Consider the following 20,038-nt stretch of genomic DNA (forward strand, 5'->3'; position numbering starts at 1 on the left):
ACACACACACACACACACACACACACACACACACACACACACACACTGCTAGATGAACAGGCATGATATGGTGGCTTCAAGCAGATTTAAAAATTAATTGTGCAATCTATTATAAATGTATGGAACCTTATGTGAGATTTTGGTAAATATGTAAATTACCTACTTAAAAAAACAAATTTAAAACTGTGAATCATTTAAGAGGGCTCAGAAAGGCAGAGGGTGACACTGTAAGGTTTTTTAGACAATAATCACTTCAAAACACAATGTCTGAGTGGATTGTGTCCTCTCTAGGAAGTGAGGGTCCAACACGACGTGTACTGACCCTGCATTTGCTGATGCTGGGGGTATCTGTAAGTATATGTTCCGAGATCCCAATGGCAGTGCTCTGGTACCACAGCCTAAGGGCCTGACTACCTGTGAGGCCGGCTGCCATGGCACTGTGTGTGCCACACAGACTGCAAAGTCTGCCTTAAGCAAGCAAATTGGGGCTGTGCCTTATGGTTTTCCAAGTCATCTTTATGAAATGCCCTAAGATTTGGTTTAGGAATGTGTGCTTTTTGCCTTCAGAGGCTGCAGGAAAGAGGTTTGCTTGGCTGATGCCACCGTAAGGACATGTGTTCTCTGCAAGAGACACACACAGTGTAGCTTGCTACTGGGCAGAGGAGCACTGGGGACAATAGGACTGGACTGGATAGAGCACGCCAATCTCTGCCTGGCATTTCTGTCTACTTCCTGACCACCCGGAGACACAAGGAATAACACAGGCTGTCTCCTGTGGCTACGGGAAAATCCAGCTTGCTGAGAAGCTACTTTGGGGATTCAAAAATGAATTTAAAAAAAAATCATTCTGGAGTTAGCAGTGCAGCTTCACAGCGAGGATTTTTCTTGTTGCTTTGTGCTTGCTCCTAATTCTCCTGCTGCAATGTTCCAGGCTCTTCTGTGAGCTGATGTCCCCGTTTAAGCGGGGAGCAGCTCCACATGGGATCACTCAGGAATGCCTTTCCCTGGCAGCCTCTATGACAGAGAAGCTGTAGTGTCTGCTGTGACCTTGAGCGTCCTCCACCAGCTCTGAATATAAGTCACTTTGTCAGTGTGCTGTGTGAAGAAAGGGAAAGGACTTTCAGAGCGTGTGCTGCTTCTCATCTGAAATCATCTCCTGGTCTCACCATGGCTTCGGATGGCATTTTTTTTTTCAGTACTAAGGCTCAGTGACAACTGGGCTGCCGCAGTGATTAGCATTCAAAGCCACCCAGAGCTGCAGCTGAGCTCCAGTGGCTGGCAGGCTCGAAAAGACCCTGTGCCTTGCAACCTGCTCAGACAGAGGCGTTTTGGAGACCAGCATTCCATGACCAAATCCTCCTAATGCAGAGCTAATTTGCAGCGATGATGAATGCCACAATCAGACGGCCTTTCAGCCTGATGCTCTCCAGTCTGCATCTGAGAAAGCCTGAAGGGGCTGGGATGCATTCACAGAGAAGCCACTGTGAGCGACAAACAGTTCATGCACCCTGAGTCAGCGCCTCACACCATGCAGATCCATCCCTGGCCCTGGAGACCTGTCTCAGGGCAGAAGTGTTTCACTGGGAAGTGAAGGGGGGTAGAGGACAGGTGTGTGTCGGGTGGGGTGGGGTGGGGTGCTATCTCTATCAGCAGCCACTTCCATTGTGTCCCAAACATGACTTTTCCTTGTGGAAGGGTGTTAGCATCACGGGGGAGGGTGGATAGGGAGATGGTGGAGTTATTACAGTGCTTTCCACACAAACACGAGAAATGGAGTTCCATCCTGGGGAACCGTGGGAGGAAAAGCTGGGCGCGGTCATGTGCACTTGTAATGTCAGTGTTCAGGAGGTAGAGACAGGCAGATTCCTGTGCTTCCTGACACTGGGCCAAGGAAAACCAGGAATCCGCCAGGCCACTGAGGGCCCCAGTCTCAAAAGCAAGGCAGATGGCTCCTGAACAATATTCAAGGTTAACGGCTAGTCTCTACACGCATGCACACACACATAGATGCATACCCCAATACAACTCTCTCTCTCTAACACACACACACACACACACACACACACACACACACACACACGGTGGGGGGGTGGGGAGGGAGATTGGTTCATCAGAACCTAAAGCAAGCTGTCAGGCCGGTCACATAGTCTGACATTGAAATTCCAGCATCTGACCTGCAAAGTGGCTCCAAAGGGATTTTATACCTCCCCACCTGCAGGCCCGGAGCAGCAAGGCTCTCAGAGGGTGTCAGAGTGCCGACAAGCTGTCAACCTTCTTATGATGGCTGAAACGGCAGCCAAAGGCACAGGAAGGCAGGGTGTCTGTGTCCCAGACAAGGACAGCTGGGGCCCATGGCACACAGACCATCCACCTGGGAGTCCCTGCACTAGACAGCAGCTCACTGTCACTCTGAGACACGGGTCCATCTGGCGCCATGTCTCCCGGTTACCAGGATTTCCAAGTTTGAATTTTAATACATGTTGCCTTTTGCTTTCCCTTGATTCTGGATCCAGCTGAGCCCGTGGCTTTGAAAGTTAGTCAAAGAAGTTGCTAGAGACAGGGAGCCGTGGCCTCTGACTGGGGAAGGCAGTAGGCGTGCCTTGCCCTCCAGGGGCCCTCTGTGCTATCTCACTTCCATCTGAGTGTATGATCTGAACTTCAGGGGTGGGTTAAGTGACAGCTAGTGTTGATAGCTAGTAGCACAGGAGGAAGAGGGTGGGAAAGAGCAGGTGTCTCCCTAGGTCCTAGAGAGGTGGGAGTTGGGGGTAGTACTCAGTGTTTAGAGAATCTGATGGTCTATAGCTCTGTTTCTTTCTTCCAGATTCTGTAGAACAATAGGTACATTTAGATGTCATATAAGAGAGGGTTCTAGGTGAAGATAAGGTTGAAAACACAGGGGTAGACAATGCCAAGCTACTTTTTCCATAACACAAGTCTTAAAGCAGCATATGTGTGAGTGGTGTGTTTGTGGGGTACATGCTCACAAGTACATATGTGGGTACAAGTGTGCCTGGCACGCTTGTGGAGGTCAAAGGAAGACCTCAAGGGTCAGTCCTCTGGTACCTTTATATTTTGTTTGAGTCAGGGTCTCTCATTGGCCTAGAGCTTTGCCAAGCAGGCTAGCTGGCCAGTAAACTTCCAGGGATCTGTCCATCTTCTCAGATCTCGCCACTTCTGGAGTTCCAGGCATATGCACCACACTGGGCTTTTTTACGTGGATTCTGGTGACCTAATCTCAGATCTCCATACTTGCAGGGCAAACACTATCAACCGAGCTCTATCTCTGTATCCTATAATGTGTTGGTTAGCTTCTTGTCTTTATTTTTGTCAGCTTAAGCTAGGGTCATGTGGGAAGAAAGAACCTCAACTGAGAAAATGCCTCCATAAAACTGGTCTGCAGGCAGGTGTTTAGAGCATTTTCTTGATTAATGATTGAAGGAAAAGGGCCCGGCATACTGTGGGTGGTGCTACCCCTAGGCTGTTGGTCCTGGCCTCACCACTCCATTTACTTCCTGTCAGTCTGCTGATGGAAGAGGGAGACAGGATGTTCTCTGCAGTGAGCTGGGAGGGGCAAACACAGGACTCTGCGCAAATATGTATAGCAGAAGTGAGAGTGAAGCCCCAACTATCTGGACATTTCATGTGGCCACTATCACCACATGGGGATTTATTCCTTACTTCTTTCTTATCTCTGATTTTAACAGTTCAGATCAACTCGGGTCTGTACGTCAATAGTCACTGTCAAACTGGATTCGTTTTTTTTTTTTTTATTTAAATAAATTGAGACTCCGCTCTTAAGATATCACTCAATTATCAAGTAAGTGAATATTGTAATACACAATCTCTTAATGAAGATTTTGTAAATCAAGCTGCAAAATTAGAGAGTTTTAGGGATCAGAGCATTGGTGAGATGTGGAGCTACTGGGAAGGCAACCATGGTTATTGCTAACATGTTAGTAGCCAAGAAGATGCCTTCCATCCTTCTATTTCCTCTCTATTTCTCCCCTTCCTTCTTCTTTCTTCCCTCCTCTCCCCTTCTTTTCTATCTCTTCTCTTTCCCTCTTTTCCACCTCTATAGCCTCCTCCCATACTCCTCCCTTCCCTTTCTTTTCCTCCTATCCCTCTCTTTTTTCTCTCTCTCTCCTTCCTCTTTTCATACACCCTTCTATCCTTATCCTGTGTGGCTATCACCACCAAATTTAGATTTTTCATTATTTCTTAACTCAAATTTTAACCATTCAGGTCAACTGGAGTCTGTACATCAACAACTAATACCAAACAGGATTCTGAAGACATCTCTGTGGCCTGATGATGAGGGAACAACAGTGACCCCCTTTTCAAGGCCAGAATTCAAGTCCAGGCTCTGCATTCAGGAGCTCTGTAGTTTCTATGGGTAAAGCTGAACTGCTCACAACTATCAACTCAGAGGACGTAAGGCACACATTAGGGAACTTGCATGAAAACACTTCTGGGTTTCTTATAAAGTTTGTTTTGACTAAGAGACACATTTGCAAGTTTCAAATGTAAAAAAAAAAGCAAGTGATAAATGAATGAAGAAAAACAATGAGAAATTTCTCTCTGGATCCCGAATTATCTGAAGAAGCACACACAAACATTTCTACTTGCTTCTTGTCATCCCTAGATGCTTTATGCAAATATAAGCAAATATACACATGTGTGCAGCCATAGCCTGACTTCTGCATCGTGCATTTTTCTTTGACAAAATGTCCTTGAAATCCTCCTGCAGTGGCTCACAGAGCACCGCTTCATTTCTGACACAGCTGCGAAGTAAGTGAAGGCACTTTGATTGGAAAAGCTGAGCACACAGCACGGATATAAATCAGTATGGCTCTGCCTCAGTCTTTTATGGTAGAGCCAGTGAGTCTTGGTTCTTCATGAATAGTAATGAGAGGGGCCTGGGCTGTATGCAGCCACTGAGCCCCATGGTTCAGGTGCTGCTGTGTGGAATGCTAACAGCCCTGTGACATGGTACCTTCCCACTATTTCAAACACAAAACCGATGTGAGAAGTGAGTGTGTCAGCTCCTCTTACTGTGGGTGCTCTGAGCATTTCTTGATCTTAGGTCTGCCCAGATCACATCTCCATCTCTATCGCTCATTCCCTGGCCTCACTGAGACCTTCAGCTGCTCCTGCTGTATTCTGTCTGGTGAGTATTCTCTCTCATCCCTCTCTTGGCCTGTAGCTCAGCTATAAACCCTCCATGTTATTCAACTACATCTGAACTCACAGAGTACCTTTGCTTGGCTCCCACAAGATTGACTCACATTCCCGATTCTCTAGCACCTTTCTGGAAGACGGAAAGCCCAGTACTTGTCCGGAAGAGTCTTCTATGGAGCTGCTTCCAGAGACATTTATAGTCCCCTGCTTTGGTCCCTCACTGCACCTGTCAATTTAGATACTTCACTTTTCTTTCCAGGGTGTGGGTTGCTTTTTAATATATACATTGAAAAGAAACCCCCTTTCAATAGTTCAACACCAACAGCTCTCCAGCAGAATTCTAGTTCCATTTTCCTGTCTAGTATCTCGTATGTAGTGCTAGCTTGAAGACACCAAACAAATGCACAGCATACATGTGTGTGTGAGAGGGAGAGAGAGAAAGAAAGGGAGACTTGGAATCATTTATTTAAAGATGGTTTATTGTAAAAGAAGGGCAGCATCTATTTAATTTAGGCTAACTTCCCTCTCTTTATATACTGCTCTGAGAGGCAGTGAGTTAAGAAATTCAAGAAATAGGGAACCTGCAGTTAGTGGATCATCATGTATGGGTCTTAGGACCTGCGTTATGCAGGTGCTCAAGACCAAGTTTAGAAAGTGATGTTTCCAGGAGGCTGCGCATGAAGGGGCGCATGTGAGTCAAGCCCCTACATTAAGGGGTGCATTGTGCTTCCTTGGAATTAAGAACTCAGGGACAAGAGAGGAAAATACTGCGGAGCAGGGTAGGAGTGAGAAGCGTGGCTCCCTTGACCCTTGACCCCTAGCTACAGACACCCATTACAAAGACTGTAAGAGTTTCCTATTCTTCACAGGAGTAGTATTTACCAGCGGTCATTCTAACAGCTTCTCCTAGTGAGGGACTCAGTAGCAGCTGTCTAGACTGCCATTGTGAAGTCATGCATTCATTGCCGAGACCAAACATCCACGTGCCATGCAGAGCAAGCCACATGCTAATGACTGGAGCACAGAGAAGCCTTGTCCTTTCCTGCAGGAGCTCCAGGCTCTGCACAGGTCTCCTTAGTGTGGGAACACTGGCATAACAGAAGTAAGACGGAGAGAGAGATCTGGTATAGGCTGCTCACTCCATGAGCAGGCTTTCCCCGGAGCTGTTTCTTTGCAAGATGCTAAGGTGACCAGATTCACCTCCCAAACAGCCTTCCAAGAGCTCTGGGTCCCAGGTGGTGACCGACTCGGTTGGTTCTCCTCCATCCACTCTTATCTCAAAGACAGCATCAAAGGCCAAGACTGCATACCACAGTCTGTGTTTCATGACTCAACTTTGTGCTCTCTAGACTTTCTCACTTCTTAACAATAAATGACTGTTATCCTTGAGTGGGGGAAAAATGAGGCTCAAATTTGATGAAGCAAAAATAGTAGTAGCTGATCCCTGGTCTAACCTCTTGACACAGCTCCCCATGTGTCAGGAGGTCATGCTGCTCTATGTCTGAAAGCTCCTTAGTCCTGCAGCAGGGTGACAGCAGTGTGCCCTGGAGGGTGTTTCCCAGACTCCGGCACTGCACAGAGTTGTTAAGAAGTAATCCAGGATGGGTTGCATGCAGACCCCTCTCGGCAAGGAAGTCAGCTGGTGATCTGAGTTTCCACTAAAAATCTGTGCTTCAAATTCTTATCCCCACTGAAAATAGCCTTTGAAAATAGCCTGCAGTAGCACATAAAGTTTCCTGAGATTAACCCTTTTCCAAAGCTCGTGATACAGGAGCGTTTGAAACAACTCTTCTTTTGCATCTAGTATTTAATTTTCTTTGCATGCTCCTGCTTGTTTTCCTAGTATGTAGTATTTGGGAAAACAGGCTGAGTGAATTGTGTCGTATGGAGTCACACGATGATGTGATGGTGTCCTGCACATTAGCTCAGTTCCTGCACTGTCCTGAGGCCACTTGCACAGGTATTGCTAGTTTTCCGAGGCTTGTCCTCTTTCACAGTGTTGAGTGTGGCTCGTGCAGCCATTCTCCTCCCTGGGTACCAGAGTCACAGGGCCTAGCTTCTCTTGGTGTGAAGGTTAATCCTGTCACTTAAGAAGATTTGGCATCACCTAGGAGACACACCCCTGGGGCATATCTGTGACTGTGTGTCCAGAGAGGTTTAACTGTGCAAGGAGGATATCCCAAGGTTCCAGCTGGAATGGCATGGGAGAAAGGGAAAGCCAGCTGACCTCCTTCATCCTTTGCTTTCTGACTGCAGACTAAATACAACTTCTGCCTCCCTTCTGCCGAGGTACAGCCCTGTATTCCTCTGAACTGGGATGAAAATAAATGGCTTTCTTGCCTTTCGTCAGTCATTTTCACAGCAGTGGGACGTGCACCTGGGGGATCATAAGGTGGTGGGCAGAGTGGCGTTGTCATGGAAACACTAGAAGCCTCCTCTGCCGGTTTCCTGGAGCTCACTGGGTCTCCACAGACTGTGGGATTTCTAGTAGCTGCTGGGTCCTGAGTTGCATGCCTTTCAGCCAGAAAGAGCTTGTGATGGATACCCCCCAACACCCCTTAACTGTAGCGTCTATAAGAAAGAGTGGCACGAGGCTCCCACCTCAGAAACCAGCAGAATCACCAGCATTTCCAATGTTCCATCCTTGCACATCCAGACACACACCTGCCATCATTTTGCAAATAGAGTTTTTTTGGGCTCAGCCCTGTCTGGTTGGTATAGTATCATCTGTAGCTCATTCTTGTACAATGGCAGTGACTCCTGACCTCAGAAACTGCAGGCACAACCCCTAAAATGTTTAATTTTTACTTGTGTTATTTTATTTTCCATTATTATAGCAAACAGCAGAAGTGCCAACTCAATAAAAAGGAAAGGCTTAATTTAGTTCAAAGTCTGGAGGTGTCAGTGTGTGACTGACTGGCCCTTGGCTTTGGCTCTATAATGAGGTATCCTGTCTTGATGGGAGCAAGTGGAATAGAAAGTGCATTTACTGCACAGCCAGAATATGATAAAGGAAGAGGATGGGATTGGGTTCCTCTCCTGTAACAGTATACACTTGTACTAAGATGCTTACTGTTCAAGTGAAGCATATGAATTACACATATGCACATACAGGGGAACACCACCTGCAGACACACTTTCATGAAAGTAGAAATGGTACACACACACACACACACACACACACACACACACACACACTCTGAAAGCCTCAACACATACTTGTACTCACTGGACTTCTTTATTACCCACTCCTAGTGACCCAGTTTATGAAAGTTCTACCTGCCTACTACACTGGCCTGGGGCTTCCAACACATATGCCTTTGGGAGACATTTAAGATCTGAGTCACAGCACTGGCGCCTAAGCAACACAGTCTGCCACCCTGAGCTGTGACACAATCACCCACAGACTGTTATCTTGTTTATAATCAAATGAACACTGACATTTTGTTTCTGGACTGGTGGGAGGATTATGGTAGCCTAGACTACAGGAGGGGCAGACCCTTCTCAAAACACCAAGCCAACCCAATAACAGTGTCACCTCACCCCACAATTCCTAAAATCACAGCATGACTATCAGTGTCTTCTGCCCTTTCTGCAGTTCCACACATGGCCTTCACCTTCAGTCACCACCAAAGTCAGCATGGGAGGCAGCTCACAGGTACTGAGGACCGAATGGCATTTCCTCATGTAAAATACAGGCAATTGTGATTTTGGCTATCACTGATTTTTGACTGGAACTTGAAGCTAGGGGCCCTGACACCCAGGATAGTGTGCTAACACAGGGCCTGCTTAACTAGCCACATGAAATCATAGGGAAGGTCATGAGAGAGTAGAGGCTTTAAGAAGCCCAAGGACATTTTCTCTTCTTTGAGCAAGCTCAACTTTCTCTGGAGAGGTTGTGGAGAAAGGGGAACACTCCTCCACTGCTGGTGGGAATGTAAACTTGTACAACCACTCTGGAAAACAATCTGGCGCTTTCTCAGACGACTAGGAATAGCGCTTCCTCAAGATCCAGCTATACCACTCCTAGGCATATACCCAAAAGAGTCTCAAGTACACAATAAGGACATTTGCTCAGCCATGTTTGTAGCAGCCTTATTTGTAATAGCCAGAAGCTGGAAACAGCCCAGATGCCCCTCAGTGGAGGAATGGATGCACAAATTGTGGTATATCTACACAATGGAATATTACTCAGCAATAAAAAACAAGGAAATCATGAAATTTGCAGGTAAATGGTGGGATCTGGAAAAGATCATCCTGAGTGAGCTATCCCAGAAGGAGAAAGACACACACGGTATATACTCACTCATATAGACATATAATATAGGATAAACCTACTAAAATCTATACACCTAAAGAAACTAATCAAGAGGGAGGACTCTTGCTAAAATGCTCAATTCCTATCCAGAAAGGCAAAGAGGATAGGCATCAGAAGAAGGAGAAAAGAGAGAACAAGTTAGGAGCCTGACACAGAGGACCTCTGAAAGGCTCTGCCCTGCAGACTATCAATACAGATGCTGAGACTTACGGGCAACCTTTGGGCAGAGTGCAGGGAATCTTAGGAAAGAAGTGGGAAACAGTAAGATCTGGAAAGGACAGGAACTCCATAAGGAGAGCAACAGAACCAAAAAATCTGAGCACAGGGGTCTTTCCTGAGACTGATACTCCAACCAAGGACTGTGCATGGAGATAACCTAAGACCCCTGCACAGATGTAGCCCATGGCAGTTCAGTATCCAAGTGGGCTCCATTGTAATAGGAACTGACATGAACTGATTGGCCTGCTCTTTAATTACCTCCCCCTGAGGGGGAAGCAGCATTACCAGGCCACAGAAGACAATGCAGCCACTCCTGATGAGACCTAATTGACTAGGATCAGAAGGAAGGAAAAGAAGACCTCCCCTATCAGTGGACTTGGGGAGAGGCATGCATGCAGAGGGTGGAGGAAGGGAGGGATTGGGATGGGAGGAGGGAGGGAACCACAGGGGGCATACAAAGTGAATAAAGTGTAATTAAAAAAAAAAAAAGCCCAAGGACATTTTCTCTTCTTTGAGCAAGCTCAACTTCCTCTCCCTACACATAAATATACACATACATACATATACATATAAGCATGTAAGTATATACATGCAAGCAAAATACATCTTGCAGAATCAGAAGGATGCCCTGGCTGAGAGCCTGTAGAAGGCCAAGTTTATCAGCACATACATGGATAATTCTTTCAAAAGTAGTTTCTACCTCTTCATTTTTGATGCTTTGTTTACTTCCAATGAGCTTTGTGTTGAACACCTTTAATTAAACTACATTGATAGTCCTCATTTAAATGGGAACATTTATTCAATGTTAAAAATATCAATTTAATAAAGACTCATTAAAAAATTACTTTGATAAAAATAGTCCACTAAATAGTCTCATTACTAAAACTCAATGAGATCCAACAAAACCAGGAAGCTTATATACATGAAACATAAAACTCAGAAATATAACCGTTCTTAAAGCTAAGTATGAGTTAACATGCAACTTGAATAGGGCTTTGTTAGTGTGTGTGTGTGTGTGTGTGTGTGTGTGTGTGTGCATGCGCACATGCATGTACTCACGTTTTGAACTTGTAAGAAAATGTACAATTAAACCTAATGTCTTTCCCAAGCTGAACCAATGAGCACACTGGGTTTCTTCAGGGGAAATGAGTGGGGTGTAGAAGGGAAAAATAATGGGAACGACCGAGGCCTATTACTGCAGTTCACAAAGCTCTTAAAGACAGCGGCCCCACCAGGCTGCAGCATATGGGAGTCAACAGCAGGCTCTCATTTCCAGAGCGGGATAGAGTTCCATTACCAGACAGGCAAATGGGATAGTTGGCAGACAAACAAATTACTACTGCACTGTGAACCTGAACAGGCAGACCAGGGCTCTCCACACAGAGCATCTGAACAGTTGAGGTTTTACCATCCTTTCCTTTTCTGTCACAGAGCTTCATGAGCTCAGGAGGGCAGTACCAGAGGCTCTGCCTGCCGGTGGCTGCACACGCCCAGAGGCTGAGGTCCTCTAGGCCTCTGACTCTGACACCTGGCAATGATTCCCTTCTGCATTCTCACTGCCATCCCACCTGATCCGAGCCTCTAACCAGAATTTGTGAACTCAAAACGAGACCTCTTCTGCTTTCAGTGTGGAACCTGTTTGCAGAACAGGTTCTGATTTCAAAGGAAACACAGTCTCATTCTCTCACCATTGTGGCCCAGGGACTCCCCCACAGCACCTACAGGGTATTTTGTGCACCCATCATGTCACCTATGGTTTAACTTCAGTATCAGGAACAACACAGCACCATCCAAATTAGCAGCAAATGCCTGGTGAGTATGAAATGCCTGTGCCAGGAAACAGAGAATGTAATATCTGCCTCCACAGGCTTCAAGGGGCAACCCACAGCATCAAATGGGAAAGGACTTGGTACCTGAGTTCACTCTCCAGGTCCTCTTTGGACCAGCGCTACTGGCTGCCACCACAGGACTTTGGAGATGCTAGCTGGATTTTTTTTCACCAGTTCTTCCTAGTGTTCATTTCCTAAGGAACACAACAATAAGGACACAGTTACTGACCGGAGGCAGAGACGGCCTGACCCGTGCAGTGACACTTTAAAAAGCTGTGTTGAAAGACAGGCATCCACATTCGAAGGAGGTGTGTGGATGGTTTGGCCCACAGTCCTTGATGCGAGGCTCAGTGGGTAAAAGGCACTTACCACCAAGCCTGATGACCAGAGGTAGATACCTACTGAGGAGAGAACTGACCTCTACAGGTTGTCCTCTGACCTCCACATGTGCACTGTGGTAACCTCTACACAAACAAATAAATACATTCATGTAAAGAATCAGTTCAGTTAATTCACGTTGAAGTCTGAATTATCTGCCAGTTTCAAATAACATGTCCTGTTTGAGGCTAAAGCTAAGTGTACGTAATAATGCTTACAATGACAAATTCCAGGTAGTCTATGCAATGATTATCTTCCTCGCTACTTTGATGAAATTAGGAAACCATGCAGTAGGTGAGAAATACTTTATATGTTAATTTCTTGGAAACTAGGTTCTTTTTTTCCCCCCCACTCATACAAAATATAGTCTGCCAAGGCCCAGGAGACTTCCACATGTCACTCCATTTTATCCTTAACACAACAACAAAAAACACTATCTTTGTGAGTAGAAATTCAGAATATATTTTATTAACTTTCTGCAATATTGTCATGGTTATGATCTTTAAATACCTAGATTATTTCAAAAATATTGTCAAAGAGAGAATTCATTTAAAAAAAATGAGAGAAAGCTAGAGAATCAGAGGGAGGGAGCCGGAGAACTAGCTAGGTGCCTGCATGGCTGTTGAAGCCATTGTTTCTAATGCTAAGCTCCAATTCAGAGGCCTCATTAAATCCAGTCTATGGCAATAACAGCCGAGGTGTTAATGGGCGGCAGTGAAGTGTGTCAGGGAATGAAGAGACCCTCAGGGCTCTCCAGTTTACATCAGCCACACACAGCAGTCTTACCATAAATCCTCTAAAAGACGCTACGCCCCACTTCTCACAGGATACCTGGAGATAAAGTCAGTGCTCAGCTGCAGGAGTGGGGGGCTAACGCCCGGCCTCCTACACAGTACACACGGTCTGCAAAACGCCACCAGAGCAAATTCTCCTCCTTTCCCCAGCGAGGGTACAGTAAACAAACAGGCAAAGGGCACATCAACCTGGAAATGCTATGAGGAGCTCAGAAAGCATCCGCTTGCCCACCGCCCAAACCAGGCTGGAAATTGCAATGATAAACGGTGTCAGTATTCTGCTTCTTAAGTCTAGAACCATTATTCTGCCAGATTCTGGAACATGCTTAAACATGTAAAAGTTTTCGTACTTTAGTATGGATTTCTCTTATCTACAGTGTGTAACATTCTCATGCACGCACACAAACACAGATGCTTACACACTAACAAAGCACACACACTCTCATATATTTGTATATATGTATATATGTATAAGTACATATACACATACGCATGATTTCACAGCTACATGCGTATTCTCACATATATCCAGATACATACTAACATACCCCCTTATACAGAGGCGCATATAGTCTCACATGCACACTCACATATACATGCTTGAATAGACACACACGTGCACAATTTACACACATTCACACAATACTCATGTGTACATGCATGTTCACATAGCAAACACGTGCATACATGGACACACACTTGCACGTTCCCACATGTGCAAGTGATGCACTTACCATCCATCACAATGCACTCACACACACACATATACTCTTGAACACACTCATGTATGTATGCATACATGCACATGCATACATCATGTGCACACACTGTTCCTGTTTCCTCAACACTGGCTGCTGCTTTATTTATAGTGCATTTGCACATGTAACTTTCATATGACAGCGGCAAATGTCCTGACTGCTGACAGTCAGTCATTCCTTTTAGGTGCCAGCTACACAGGCATTCCTCTAAAACAACTAGCACCTTCTCTATCCTCAGTAGTGGACACTGAATCCTGCAGCTCAGGATTCAGAGCCTCAGTCTCCCAAGACAAGTGGGGCCAGAGTGCAAGTCCTTCCTGTTCATGCTGCTGGCTCTCAGCAAGGAAAGGGTTATCTCTGCAGTCTGGCTCCTTTAACTCCTGTACCATTGGTACCTGCTCTGAAGGTCAGATTATGGGAAGAAAGTAATCAGCAAACAAATTCCAGGCCCTGATCTTTAAATGACATCACTGTTCTTTCCATGGGTGCTGTCGGGTCACAGGACCTGGCTGAGTCAGCAGTGGTGGGAAGCCTTCTGAACAGCAGAATCACTGAAATTCACCTTCTCTACCCAATACACATGGTACTGGGCTAAATTTAAGATTTATCCTTTAGCACCTGTCTTTGTCAGGGTTACCATTGCTGTGATGAAACATCCTGAGCAAAGCAACTTGGGGAGGAAAAGGTTTATTCAGCTTCTGCTTCCACATCACTGTCCATCATCATAGGAAGTCAGAACAGAAACTCAAGCAGACAGGAACCTGGAGGCAGGAGCTGATGCAGAACCAACGGAGGGGTGCTGCCTACTGGCTTTCTCTCATTGATTGCTCAGCCTGTTTTCTTACAGAAAAAATGTCCAGGGATGGCACCACCCACAATGGGCCAGGCCCTCCCCCATCCATCACTAATTAAGAAAATCCCCTACAGGCTTTCCTATAGCAGGATCTCATGGAGGTATTTTCTCAACCGAGGCTCCCTTCTCTCTGATGCTCTTGCTTGTACCATGTTGACATGAAACTAGCCAGAGCAGCACCCCAGACCTTTTCAAAGAATTTTCAATGCCGTGCTGTGTACTTGGCCTGCATGGTTGGCTTTGAAGCTGTCCCCTGAAGGAAGTTGTGTTGCTGGTTCGAAGCATTTTTTTCTGTTTAGTTGTCTTGGGCACACTTGATGTTCTGAGCATTGGTTGAATGGCATTAGGAATTGCTTCCTGCTTCACAGTACTTCTAAGGGGCCCTGCTAATGAAAGGACTGATAAGGCCCTTCCAGTTTCAGGCCTGGAAGGTGTCCTCTGCACCGTCTCAACTCCTGGGACCCTTCAGCATGTGCCAGTACCTGATTTTGTGCACATCGGGTCCTGCAGGCCTGGCTTGCCTGAGGTTTCTCATGACACAGATGCCTTTTCTACAAGATACTTCGGCTTCACTGAAGTGTGCGGGGCTAACACCACAGCACCATTTCCACTTCAGCAGAAAATTTAAATTTTATAAATTAAAATTTTTTTCTTCTTGATTGTAGGAGCCAGAGGATCAAGGACACTACAAAAATCCGCTACAGAATCAACACACATTGATTCATTTGAGACTGAACCAACAATCAGGGAGCCTGCATGAATCTAACCTAGGTCCTCTGCATATATGTGTAGCTGGGTGTTTTTTGTGGGCCTCTTAACAGAGGGAGCAGGGGCTGTTTCTGACAATTTTACCTGTTTTGGGGACCCTTGTCCTCCTACTGTGTTGCCTTGTCCAGCCTTGATACGCCTAGTCTTACTGCAAATTGATATGGCATGTTTGGTTGATACCTCTTGGAGAGTCCTGTCCTTTTCTGGGGAAAATGGAGGAGGAGTGGAGAAGGAGGGTGGTAGGGGGAGGGGCTGGGAGGAGAGGAGGGCGGGGAGGCTGTTTTCAGGAAGTAATATATGAGAGAATAAATTAATAAGAAAAAAATCAAATCTCCACTCTTCCAAGTTCTGCATGAGCTAGGCTAAAACATGAGAGACATGTTTTGACAGTACATCTTCCTCAGGCTTGCAACATTGAACAATAAGAGCCAGACAACTGCCTGCCATTCCTTGTGCAGCAGAGGGAAGAGCAGGCTTCTCAGCCTCAGTGGACTGAGGCTCAGTTAATAATGAGATCTCATGAGACACAGTCTAAGGACTCTGTCCTGAGCATGGTTTGCTTTCCTAGACTGGCGTCTCAGCACCATCTGGACCTGAAAGGCAATTTCCAAAAGGACTTCCTTATAGTTTAGTTGTCACGTCTGGAGTCCAGATGGTGGCGAGAAAGCAGTGTATCCCAGCTGCCTGTGGTGGGCAGCCCGGGCTGAATGAACATCCCTGTGACTTGGATGCGCATCTCTGCCTCTTCGTCCTGTGTTCCTGCTGATAGAAGGACCATACTCTAGGGTAGGATGAAGGACCTGTACTAATAATCTATGCGAACTCTCGGATTCACCATCTTCCCTGCAGGAATAGGGCTGTGTTTCCCTTCATGCCATATGTTAGGAGCCCGACTCCCATGCGTACTTACACTCTGTTTTAGAACAGCTTGTGAGAAGATAATTCAATTTCTTATGTCTATGAAATTCAAAGTATGTCCACTTCCAGATTTTCAAAAGAGAGGAGAAGAAACCTTTACAGAAAATAATGACTATAATAAGCCAGGAAGGCACATTACAACAGAAGCAGAGATGACGACGTCAGAAAAAGTAGAGCAGTAGCAAAACTTTTCTTACCATGTCTAAACACAACACACCTTTTTGTATGTGGTTAGAGTCCGAATCAATTACAGATTTGTTCATAGAATCCAATATTTTGAGTGCTGGTGTGCATTTGGGCAGTTCAGAGAGTCCAAGCCTCCTTGCCCTGTGTAGATTTTCCTATCATATTGCCCTAGTTTTGTTCTTGTTGCCGTTACAAAATATCCCACAAAAGCAACTTAGGGGAGGAAAAGGCTGAGTTCAGCTCACACTTTCATGCTGAGACTATCATAGCAAGGAATTCACAGTGGCAGGAGCTTGAAGCAGTGACTCACATCATAGCTGAGCTCAAGCAGGCTTGTCTGTCGTCACTTCGCTTTCTCTTTGTCTGAGTCCAGGACTCACTCCACTGGTAGAACATGCTCCAGGAGTTTTGTGAGAATTCTGAGGGCTTGTGAGAACACTCAAAAATAAAATTTAAAATTTTTTAAAAAATTTAAAAGAAAGGACAAGAGTCTTGTGACCTTAGTTTCTTCAAAACAAAGAATTGTTTTGGGAATGTGTTTGCGTGCTCCTCCCAGGTGTAGAAGATAAGAGTAAATTTACTTCAGATCATTCATTATTGCTTGCTACTGTTATCCAGTGTGTAAACTATCCTTTATATGCCTCTCTGGAAAAACATGTTTTTGCCATGTGTGGCTTGTCCTCGTGATTGTACACAGCGTGAACTCATGAGACTTAAGTGGTTGCATTGCTCTTAACACTCAGCATATGTTTTGTCTGAGGCTCTGAATGAAGTTGGCTGTTGCATGAGACTTTAGTCCACCTCATTTATAGGCTCCGTTATCTCAGGTGCCCACCCCTGCCTCTAGAGTGGTGACAGTACATGAAATTACACTACCCACATTCTGGGTAGGTCTTTGTAACTCAGTTAATCCAATTAAGAAAATTCCTCACAGAAATGCCACAGGACAACCTAATGTAGAAGATTCCCTACCTGGGCTTTCTTCAAAGGAGATTCTAGATTGTATCAAGTTGACGGAACTTAGCATATCACTACAGTATCTCTAGACCCTGGGCAGGATTGGTGCTAATAATGAAACCCTAATTTATTGAGGGACCCCTGTTCTAACTGATAACACGAAGGGTATCAATTCTCAAAGTTTGCAGTGTGGAGTTATCTACAGATAAAGACATCCCATGTATAACCTGCCCTGTAGCTTAAGATGAGTCCCTCAGTTGAAACCTGTATTCACAGTCTCCATCTTGTGGCAATCTCAGTACTGATGCATAAAAGGCCTCCTGAATCCGCAGTGGTGTGGCCAGAGGCACCAGTACCTTAGTGCCTAGGATGGGATATCAAGGGCTTTATCCTGTCTACTGGGAACATTAGAGGCAAGACAAGTGAACTCTCAAGCAGGTTTTAGCAGGTCTACATGGAATACCCTTGTCAGGATTTTGGCAGCATGTATGCTAATTCTAAATATGCATATGCTGATTTAACAATTTTAGCTCCTGGTGTCTACCAAATATGTTTTAGTCACACGTATGCATAAATGCATGTTAAAAATTGTCATTACAATATTGCACATCATCAAAAATCTTGAGTGATGAAACTGATTCAGTGATTCTCACTTAAACATGAATCTAGAATTGATCCTTGTGTATGACAAGCGAGATGTCAAGACCAGTGCAGCACAAGGCATACCTCATTGAAGCACAGGACACAAACCTGAGGTCTAGCCCTACTCCTCATGCTTCCGGGAGTAAAACACACATGCACTGCATGCCAGTGAGGGTGTATGTAGTAGAACCACTGTCCAACAGAAGTCATCCTCAGAAAGAAGTGAGGTTACAGGAAATGGGGAGCATGCCTGCCTTTTCCTGTAGATATCCTACTTTACATTTTTATTATGAAAACAAGTTCATGTCTCTTTGTGTAACACACTAAAATGATAATATCTTATATCCATTGCTTGTTTCAAAGGTATGCATTTCAATTGCTATAAAGAGTGATTGATGAATTTAGCTTAAAAACTTATACTCCCAAAGTTATGATAATTACATGGCATACAAACCATTCACTGCCACAAGGTGTAGTTTAAGATTGGGCCTAGGGCCTATTGTTATGTACACACCAGGAAACTTTACACCAAGGAAATCACAGTGAGGCTCTACTAGAGCATTATTGCTTACTCTTCCAGATTAAACAAAATGACATTGGTGACTGCAAACAGATAATGAAAGCTAAGGATGATCAGTTTGGGGACTACCCCCACCCTCTGCTCTGGGTGCTGCAGCAATGGGAGGACACTAGACACTTGGTCCTCATGGAGACTGTCCATGGAAAGTAAGGTTTTTATCTCCAAGACACTGCGCTAGCAAGGGACATGATCAAGAACGTAATAACTATTGGTGCAGAATGTGAGAGGTAAGGATAATTGTAGTCAAAGAGGACTATCTTGAGCTTTGCCCATCCCATCTGAAGGATTGTGTCTGGTTGTGTAAGTGTAGAGGGGATGAATTTTCATATGAAGGCTATTGACCACTGTGTCAGCATTTGACCCTGGAAGTGGTCTATCGACATGCTAACCTTTCCAATTTCCAGTGCCGTTTGACAGTTGGTGGACCAAGTGGCTGCTCCTCTCCTTGAATCTACAGCTTCACAAGAAGTAATTACCACACTCCCCCAAACAAAATAAAACCCCCAAACAACAAGAACAAGAACAACAAAACCAAGCCAGAAGACCGACACTGTTTGTCTTCCTTTCTTTTCTTGGAAGGAAAAGATTTGGTTAACACTATGATGATCCCTTTCACTGCTGTTCCCATCACCTCTACATTTGTTCTTTAACTGTCTCTTATTCTTCCATACCCTTAGAAATATCTCTGTGCCATTGTTGGTGTCATGTCACATACCTGTCATCAGTACACAATTACAGCAATAACTATTACCACATTATATTTCTTACACTTGTATCACAATTTAAATTTTAAGGTGATTTTATACACAAACTTGTGGATAGAATCCTGCCAGTTATACAGATGAGGAAACTGAGTCAGATCTTCAGAGTGTTAAACCAGTGTATGTCAACTCTTGAAACTTCACATCAGAAGTCCATTCCTTTTAGTGTTTAAACAATGTAGTTTCTATGGTTCTTAGAGTATAACCAGTTCTGGGACAGCTAGGATATGGAATCATTACAAAGAGGATAGTTAAATTATTGTGGGGTAGTTATTGATTCATATTCACTCTCTCTCTTTCTCTCTGTCCCCTCCCTCTCTGAATTCTCTTAAGAAAAGAAACCAGAGAGATAATTCAATGGACTCAGGGATATTTGGGAGCAGTGAGTAGAAGAGACATAATTTGCTTTCCATTTGGCTATTTCCATTTGGTTCTTGGGGAAGGAGCTGTATTTTGGTAATTACTGTCTCCCTAACAAAGCATAATGGAAAAGCAGGGGAGTCAAGTTTAGCCACATTGACCTGCCTGAGAGAATCACAGGCTACTGGATAAAGAATGCACAGCCTAACACCCTGTAGACTTGACTATAGCTGAGGAGGGACTGAGGGAAGCCATCATATTCTTAGTTGGAAATACTGTGGCAGAGGCTTGCTTAATGCCATGCTCACACAGAGGTGAACAGATTCTCCCTGGAGCTGCAAAGGTTTGCAAATAAGTGGGAGATAGAACTCTAGGGGTCACCCATCAGTAAATATTTTAAGAGAGGAAGCTATAAGTAGCATGATGTACCGGACAGTAAGCCTGGGGGGAAAGTATAGTTCATACTGTGGGCAGAGGGTCATCCAGGGGAGGGGGGGCCAAGTAGACACTTTAGGAAAGGAAAAAGCCTTCAACAATGT

At 44.9% G+C, this 20,038-nt stretch overlaps 1 protein-coding gene across 10 annotated transcripts in view; it reads right to left on the reverse strand.

Moving 5' to 3' along the window:
- The window catches only part of Myt1l (myelin transcription factor 1 like), a 371,904-nt gene that overhangs the window by 254,305 nt on the left and 97,561 nt on the right, over positions 1–20,038 (reverse strand). For 9 of the 10 annotated variants that reach the window (XM_055624913.1, XM_055624903.1, XM_055624950.1 and 6 more), the window contains exon 3: positions 11,629–11,738. The exons of the other annotated variant lie outside the window; for it this stretch is intronic. The gene's annotated coding sequence lies outside the window, so the exon portion shown is untranslated. The remainder of the gene's footprint in view (positions 1–11,628; positions 11,739–20,038) is intronic. 10 annotated transcript variants of the gene reach the window in all.

This window comes from Psammomys obesus, unplaced genomic scaffold, assembly GCF_907164565.1.
Source record: "Psammomys obesus unplaced genomic scaffold, mPsaObe1.curated_primary_1811, whole genome shotgun sequence".
NCBI lineage: Eukaryota > Metazoa > Chordata > Mammalia > Rodentia > Muridae > Psammomys > Psammomys obesus.